This window comes from Peromyscus leucopus, chromosome X (genome assembly GCF_004664715.2).
Source record: "Peromyscus leucopus breed LL Stock chromosome X, UCI_PerLeu_2.1, whole genome shotgun sequence".
Taxonomy (NCBI): Eukaryota; Metazoa; Chordata; class Mammalia; order Rodentia; family Cricetidae; genus Peromyscus; species Peromyscus leucopus.
In genome coordinates this window covers 103,427,106-103,435,458 of record NC_051083.1, presented here as the reverse complement: position 1 = coordinate 103,435,458, position 8,353 = coordinate 103,427,106, and positions in this window count along the sequence as shown.

Genomic DNA, 8,353 nt, shown 5'->3' with positions numbered 1-8,353 from the left:
AGAGGTTGTCTAGTCTGGGAGTTGAGAACACAGCTTGTAGAGCCAGCTGCCTGGGTTCTTATTCCAGCTCTGCCACTCACCAGCTGCCAACAAAGCACAATCCCACAATCCACTGTGCATAGTAATTTCCTACTTTCCTGGTCACCCTCCAGTGAGGGAGATGACTCAGCTGTCCTCCACTGCTGTTCCCACACCAACACTAGGGACGCGTCTTTCCACCTCCCAGCAGACATTCATCCAAGGCTGGGTTTTCTCTGTGACTATGGCAAAGGGCCCAGGAGAAAATGTCCAGATTGTAGTCTGGTTAAATATGGAGCTCAGGGTAATTTACTTATGGTCTTAGCGCCTGCAGAAAAATCACAGCTGACGTTCATGAAAGGAACTCCCTTCTGGCTGATTCGTTATTTCTTTTTTCATCTGTCAGGTTTAACATCTCTTTCTTTCTTTCTGTAAATGTTTGTGGGTATATGCTACAGTGCCTGTGCGGAGGTCATAGGACAATCTGCAGAGCTGGTTCTCTCTTTCCACTGTATGGGTGCCAGGGATCAAGCTCCAGTCCTCAGTATTGGCAGCAATCCCCTATAGCCACTTATCTGTTTTGCCACCCCTTACTCCTGGCAGTTTCTTAAATGCTTGATAAGGATGTGGATTTTATGTCATCTTTCTTCAGCCCATTCTCAGCTGTATGTTGGAACACTCATTTAGGTGCAGAAAGCCTTATTGTCAAGAAGTGACTGCCCTGATAGAGAAGCAGCAGATTGCTAACGCATAGAGCAAGAACCCAACCCCAGAAGAACAGGCTAAATTCCATGGTCCTTTGACAGGCCACCTGACCCCTAAATCCAGGAGGTGGAGGCGTTCTCACAGGAAGAGTTCCCTGTTGACCAGGTGAGACCAGGAAAGCTTTGTGGAGAAAGAAGGGTAGAATTAAATAAAATTTAGGGCAAAGATGTTTCCTCTGCCCTAACAGCATTTCAGAGTGTAATTTGTCTTTCATTAGAAGTGAATTAGGATTGTTAATTTCGAGACCTCTAGAGCCACACAAGGGTGTTTCCCCCAAATGGTGCTTCAGCCAGTCACGTTTGACTGCAACCTCAGCTCCCCTGATGAAAATATTGCCAAGCAGCCAACTGCAGTGGCTTCATTATAAATTTTCCTATGCTGAGAAGCACATAGAACCAACACACGTGTGTGAAGACCTGCTAACTCTGATTTGAAGAGTATGCGGGGCATGATTCCTATGCTTCTCCCACTCTCAAGCGCTCACTCTGCCCTGAACTTCTATGAGACTAGAGGTTTTTGTCTATTACTATTTTAGTCTCCAGTTCCTGTAAAGCCATTCTTTATTCCGACCTATACACATTCATTACCGCTCCTAAACATAGTGGCAAATATCGATGAGAGCATTCAGAAACTGGAAGAGTCTCCCAGAAATAGACCTGTAAGTGCTAATGCAATTATCTTTTCGGGACAAAAATAAACAAATGTACATTCTGGTGTTCGGCTTTGTACACTCTGCTGTATATAAATATCTCACTTAGTCTAAACAGTTTTCCTCCTGGATCGAATTAGTTAGATCAACTAAATCTGAATGAGTTCTGTGGCGCAATGTATGACCTTGGTTCAGTTACTTGACCAAGTTCAGTTCCACCTCATCATGTCTAAGCAGAGAAAATAAAATTTGCTACCACGTAGCCTTGTCTTGGGGAGCAGGTATGGTAATGTGTTTAATTGCTCAGTGTAGAGGAAGTGATCACTAAGCATTATAAGATGTCATTATTTAAGATAAAATAAATGTCATTACAGTGGAAAGTAGCATGCTGTCCTTGAAGATGCCAGGAAATTGGTGTCGGGACTCTTAGATTCTACTTCAGGTTTGGGGCACTAAATAGACAACAGAATCTCTCTGAGCCTGTTTATTCTTGTATGTAAAATGAAAATATTGGACTGAGGAGTTTCTAGAGCCCTTCCAAGTTTAAATATTACCCCCAAACCATTCTGTAAATCCCTTATTGCAGAAAAGTCTACTTTTAAGGCAAGGAAAAAAAATGTGTTCACTGGATTTCACGAATTCAATAACTTAGGTGATAGAACAGGCAGACTTCTCAACTGTAATGCACATCTGTAATCTGTTGTTGGCATGTAGAACAGCAGAAATTCTGCACAAACCTGTGGGTAAAGATGTCACAGACCCGAGTATGTCATCAGTGAGCTCCATGGGGCCCACTGAACCCACACCCTACCCTAGATGGTGTTTACCAGCCTCTACTCGGCACCTACATGATGGCTCTTTGTCTAGAAAAATTATGACATTTGCACTGATCTTGCCTTTGGCTTTGTGCATACAAACCACTACCAAAGCTTTGATTCTACTGGTGTGTGTGTGTGTGTGTGTGTGTGTGTGTGTGTGTGTGTGCGCGTGCGAGCGCACACATTCATGCATGCATGCATACATGCACATGCTCTGGAGTCTGGCAGCCTTCTCATTTTCTCTAACTACAATCTGGAAAGGAATGACTGTGGCAAAGCGGCCCTTATCAACTTCCAGAGATATTGAAAGCACACGCCGTGCTAAAGGCAGTTCTCTGAGTCTATTGTGGGAAACTTTGGAACACGGCATAGAAGCTCACTAGAGACGTTGCTTTCTTAGGAGGAAAAAGAAAGAAATTAATCATAAAGCAATAGAGAAAACTTGATGAATGTGCTGTTCCTAGAGAAAAAGAAGATAGCAAATTAGTCTTTATTTTGAGAGCTACAGGATAAAGTATGTCAGGCACCCAGGAGACATTCAGTGTCCAAAGGTCAGGTTCTACTGGCAATGAGAAGCAACTTCATCTTTTTACATCGGCTGAACAAGCCATTCCACCAGCAGTAATACAGGAAGCCCAAAATCCCTCCAGCCCCTAACAGAAGCCCAGCAAGCTGAAACGTTCATGGATCCATCATCTAGGTTCTACCCACCACCAGCAAGGGATCTTGAGAAGTCCATCTACTGTCTCCCACAGAGCCTGTGAGGACATGTACTTCCATAGGTGCTGAGTCCTTTGCCTTTACCTTTGAGAATTCAGAAACTAGCTCAAGATCTGCCTCTTCCTGTAGGGTGATGAGGTCTGGGAATAAAGATCCTCATTAACCAAACTTCTGGTAAATGAATTTTTAAGTCCTGAAGTCTAAGTTAGTAATTTATAATGGAGGATAATCTTCCACTGATTTCTATACAGTAATTATTTCTAGATGTTGAGATTTCACCAACCAATTAAATTTCTGTAATAATTTAGTAATGATTCATATTCTCTGAGTTTTTCTTATATGATAGCAACTCAGATATTCTTTCCTTTGCACTTGTATGTAAGTGTGTGGAGTACATATGCATGTTCATGTGTGTGGGCACACATTATGAGTATGTGTAAAAGTGTGTGTGTGTGTGTGTGTGTGTGTGTGTGTGTGTGTGTGTGTGTACGAGCGCATGTGCCAAAGATTGATGTTGCATGTCTTTCTCAGTTGTTCTCCACTTTATATATTGAGTCAGGGTCTCTCACTTTGACCCAGAGCTCACTGAATTGGATGGTCTGTCTAGGAATCTTGTCCCAGGACTGCCTAGTCTCTGCCTACAGAGCACTTGATTTACAGGTGGGACACCACATCAACCTGGCATTTGTGCAGGTGATGGAGATCTGAACTCAGATCTTCAAACTTACACAAGCAAGTGCTTGCCCACTGAACCATCTTCCAGCCTGCACAAAATGTTTATATGACTTATTCCATTCAAATGCCACAATGCTTTTTGTGATGTACTGTGCAGTATTATTTTACCTCATTTGTAGGTGAGGAATTAAGCCTTAGACAGAAGCAATCTACATATGGTAAATGGCAAAGCCGTGACTCTAAATCCATAGAAGGCACTAATAATAATAGAAATCTAGTTCCTTCCTCAATTAACTAGGAAGAATATGGGAAGGAGTCCCACGAGTAGAAAACAGCCTCTTCTACTGCCTGTGACTCAGCTGAAGCTGTGACTCATGGAGCACTGAAGGTCACCCAGCGAGACAGAATCACTCTGAACTTTCGTATTAGAGCTAGTGAATGAGCACTGCAGCTTGGCTGCTGCCCCCAGCTGACCCCTTCCTCACCAGTCCCCGAAAGCCACAGTCTTCAGTCCTTCACGCCTACTCCCTCTCCCATATGTGATCAAAGGTGGCAAGCAAGGTGGGCTGTTTGGAGAGGGGGGAGGAAAGACAGCAAAGAGTTTACCAAATGCGTCATTTCCAGCATCCAAGAATTGAGCATCATCCTAGACCTGCCTCACAGCATTTGCGTAATTTATGGGGGTAGGGATTCTAGTCTCTGTGACAGGGTTGAAGACTGACTTCCCTCCCATTCGATTCTGAGAAAACAGACTACATCTCTGTCTCTCCTCTACTGTATGATCCATCCCGAAAACAAAGTTTCCTGAGTCAAATGCTGCTCTCCTCAGAAGGCACAAAATAAAATAGTTGCTTTATATCATGCTCTGAAATTCCCATAGTGGGGGCAACTGGACTGATTAATCTATTTGCATTTGGTTGGCAGAGGTACTGGCAAAGTAAAGCCACCAATTTTCTACTTGTAGGCATAATGAGAATGTCTAGTTGCTGCAATGGGTTACAGGATGGGAAGAATGAGGACCCAAAGGGATGTATCTCCTGATCGCAGAGGGTTAGTCTCTTAATCTGGGTAAACCTTCAGTTCCCTAAACTGTGTTAATAACTTTCCTCGTCACTTAGGCAGAATACCCAACACAAACAACTTAAGGGAAGGAGGATTTCCTTTGAACCATAGAGTCAGGAATATTTCATCCAGGCCAGGAAACAGCTGGGTGTGGCTCCAGGGAAACAGGATTTGTTTTTGTTTTGGTTTGTTGAGTCGAGGTCTCACTATGTAGCCCTGTCTGGACTGGAACTCAAACTCACAGAGATCTGCCTGCCTCTGCCTCCCAAGTGCTGGGATTAAAGACGTGAGCCACCATACCTAGCACAACGTGAATTTTGGACTCAGCTTGTTTATGTCTTGGTAGAGCAAGAAGCAGAGAAACCTGGACAGAAGTGGGACTGGGCCACAACCCTCGAAGACCTGTCTTTGGTGATCCACCTCCACCCTCCATGACCCCTCCTCAGAGGTCCCACTGTCTCCCTAAACAGCACCCCCAGCTCGAGACCAGACAGTCAAACACATGAGCTTGTGGGGACATTCTACCTTTAGACTGTAACACAAGCATGGCATTTTTGTCTCAGCTACTATGCCTCTCTTGGTTTACCTGCAGGTTTGTTTTATTCTCATATATCACTTACTCCCCAAATGTAGTTGGGTTTGAAAGAACAAGAATGGACTCCTCCATTCCCCAACAAAGAGGCTTATGTCTTACCAAGGTAGCAGATCAGCAGGGGGGTCACTGGGTCTGGGTAGCACCACCATTTTCTAGCTCAAATATGCAAATATTCCTTTCTGTTTTCTCCTGTTGTTTCCTTTGACTTCTTGGGGCATCCCACTGGCCCTCATCCTGGGAACACTGAGGTGAAGGTCCTCCTGACAGTAGGGCAACATGATGCAGCCTTGGCCCTTTGCCAATCCTACTTGCTTCTTCCTGGAGGAGTGGGCTGTGTGACCTTCACTTGGCTTGATTACGTAACCGTTGGTCAGCCAGCTCCCATCAAGCTCTTCTCTGACCTAGTTGTGCCTCTCAACTTCAATGATTTCATAGGTTACAAGAGGTGTGGCTGGTAGGTTGCTATGGAACCCTTTGCTCTACTGACCCTTTTACCCCCGTAATGAAAAGTTTTACACACACACACACACACACACACACACACACACACACACTATATATCATACATATATATATATATATATATATATATAAAACTTAACCAGCAATTCAACAAGGAATTGGACATATTTTAAGTGTAATGTTCTTTTTCACTCTGGGGAGTGCTTGAAAGCCTATACTTCCAATTCAGTTTGTTTCCTTGGGCTTTTTGTTATGTTTTGTATTTTTACACTTCCAGCCAAATATTCTAATTGAGTTCTCCAAAAGGAAAAATAAAAAACCTGGGAATTCTCCCATTTGTATATGTCACCACTAAAAGGCTATCTCCATTGTCATGCCTACATTTTACAACCTACAAAAAAGCCAACAAAAACAATTGACAGTAGTACATGCAGAGGAGAGCTGGAACTTGGCAGGTCTGAAGTCACATTTTAACAAGAATAACTGCTGGGTATGGAGCATGCCTGTAATCCCAGCCCTCTGTAGGTTGAGAGGCCGTACAATCACAAGTCCAATGCCTGCAAGTGCTACAAGAGGAGACCTTACCTAAAAACAGAGAAGCAAACAAAACCAAAATACAAACATACATGCATACATACATGCATAGAAACAAATCAGTTAAGAGCTAGCTAGAGTCCAGGCCCAAGAGATGAGGACTCAAAAAGCCTGCACAAGGTTGCTAGGCAACTGAAAGTAAGACCCAAGCAAGTAACTGAGGAACAGCATAAATCTCTTCTGAGATGAGATTGGGAAACAACCCCAGGTGTGGTAGTATTGAGAAGTTGTTTGGGGGAATACATAGACATTTTTATTTCCCTAAGTCTCTGAACATAATCTGTAAATAAAAAACAATAAAGATTTTTTTTTTTTTGGCCAGGTTTAATGGCACAGATGTTTAATGCCAGCAGTTCAGGAAGTTAAGATAAGATCACAAGTTCAAAGCCTGTCTAGGCTACAAAGTCAGTTCAATGCTACTCTGGATTACTTAGTGAGTCCTTGTGTCAAAACAACAAAATGAAGTAAAAAAGAGGGCTAGGCACATAACTTAGTGGTAGAAATGCTTGCCCAGCATGCAGGAGACCCTAGGTTCAATCTCCAGTCCCTCTCCCAACACACAGCTTCTTCACGAGGACAGCATGTGTTTTATCAGGTAAAGGGCAAACAAATGATGTAGCACAGATTTTTATTTCTGTTCCTCTATTACATATCATCTAAAAAGAAATAATGTATTCATTGTGCAAACTCAGCTTCAAGATAGTCCCCTGACCACATCAGTGCCCCCTCTTCAACAATCTCTCCACTTCTCACTGATAATCATGCACCCCTTTACTACTCTCAATATTTTTCCTGTATATTCTAGAGCTTTCACTGTGTCTCAAGCTGGCCTTTCAGTTCAAGTAATGGAAAATCATAGTTTACAAAGAAATAAAGTGGAGTTATTATCTTCTGTTCTTTGTGGCTAAATGTGAGACTAAGGTGGCTGAGATGGGTCAAGAGGGACCCGTTTTGGACTCATTTTAAATAGCTTTCATTCCCAAAAGAGTTCACACCAAGCACGGATCACAGCTTTCTTAGTTCTAAGGGCCCCATGTAAATCCAAATAATACGTCACCTTTGGCCTAGTCAAAACATTAGCCAAGGGGGAGGAAAAAAGAGAACAAAAGGAAGGTGGGAAGTAAAAATTAAAAAAAAAAAATACATCAGCCTGGTTCAGCTGTCAACACTGCCAGCATCTCCGATGCATGTAGCACTGCTCAGAGTACCTTGAGTACTGGGAACCCTGAGGTCATCATCCACCCCTACTCTGGATGCCCCGACTTGTGTTTTTAATGTGATGACTGCCAAGATGTGGATGTAGATCTGCAGCAAAGCAGTTGAGGCTGGACCCCATCACTCATGGAGTTAGGGAGAAAAGGAATCCATTTCAAGGTTCTCAGTAGCTCACAGAGTCCCTAGGAGAACTTGGAAACCAAGATGAAACTCATGCAAGAAAAATGACCAACCCACTACAAAAAAAAAGCTGCCTGTGTCCCCTGTCTTCATCGCCAGCTTGCCTCATTTTACAATCACCTGGGAGACTAAGGAACCACTATGTATGTTTTTAAGGTTGCCATCAAGGATTAAGTGAGGAGGTTTAGTACACTGTGAATATGGCTGGTGGCACTATCCTATGGCCTGGGGACCTGGATGGCATAAAGGCCTAAAAGGGGAAGGGCATTCCTATTTATTTGCCTCCTGACTCACCATGATACAAACTGAAGTGCTTGTCCATGCCTTCCCCAGTCGGATGGACTGACCCCTCTGAAACCATGAGGCAGAATACACCCTTCCTTCAATAAGCTCTTTCTGTGAGCCCCTTTGCCAGCAAGGTGAAAAGGTAACTGAACCCTAATCCATTCATGACACTACTGCAGTGTCCACCACTGGGCGTCACCCATGGGAGCCCCTGTCATGACTCTCGGTGTTGAGCCGGAAACTGCCTCTTGACATATCTGCTGCTGCTGCTGCTGCTGCTGCTAGAGAGTCTCTGCTTTCCACAATTATGCATCT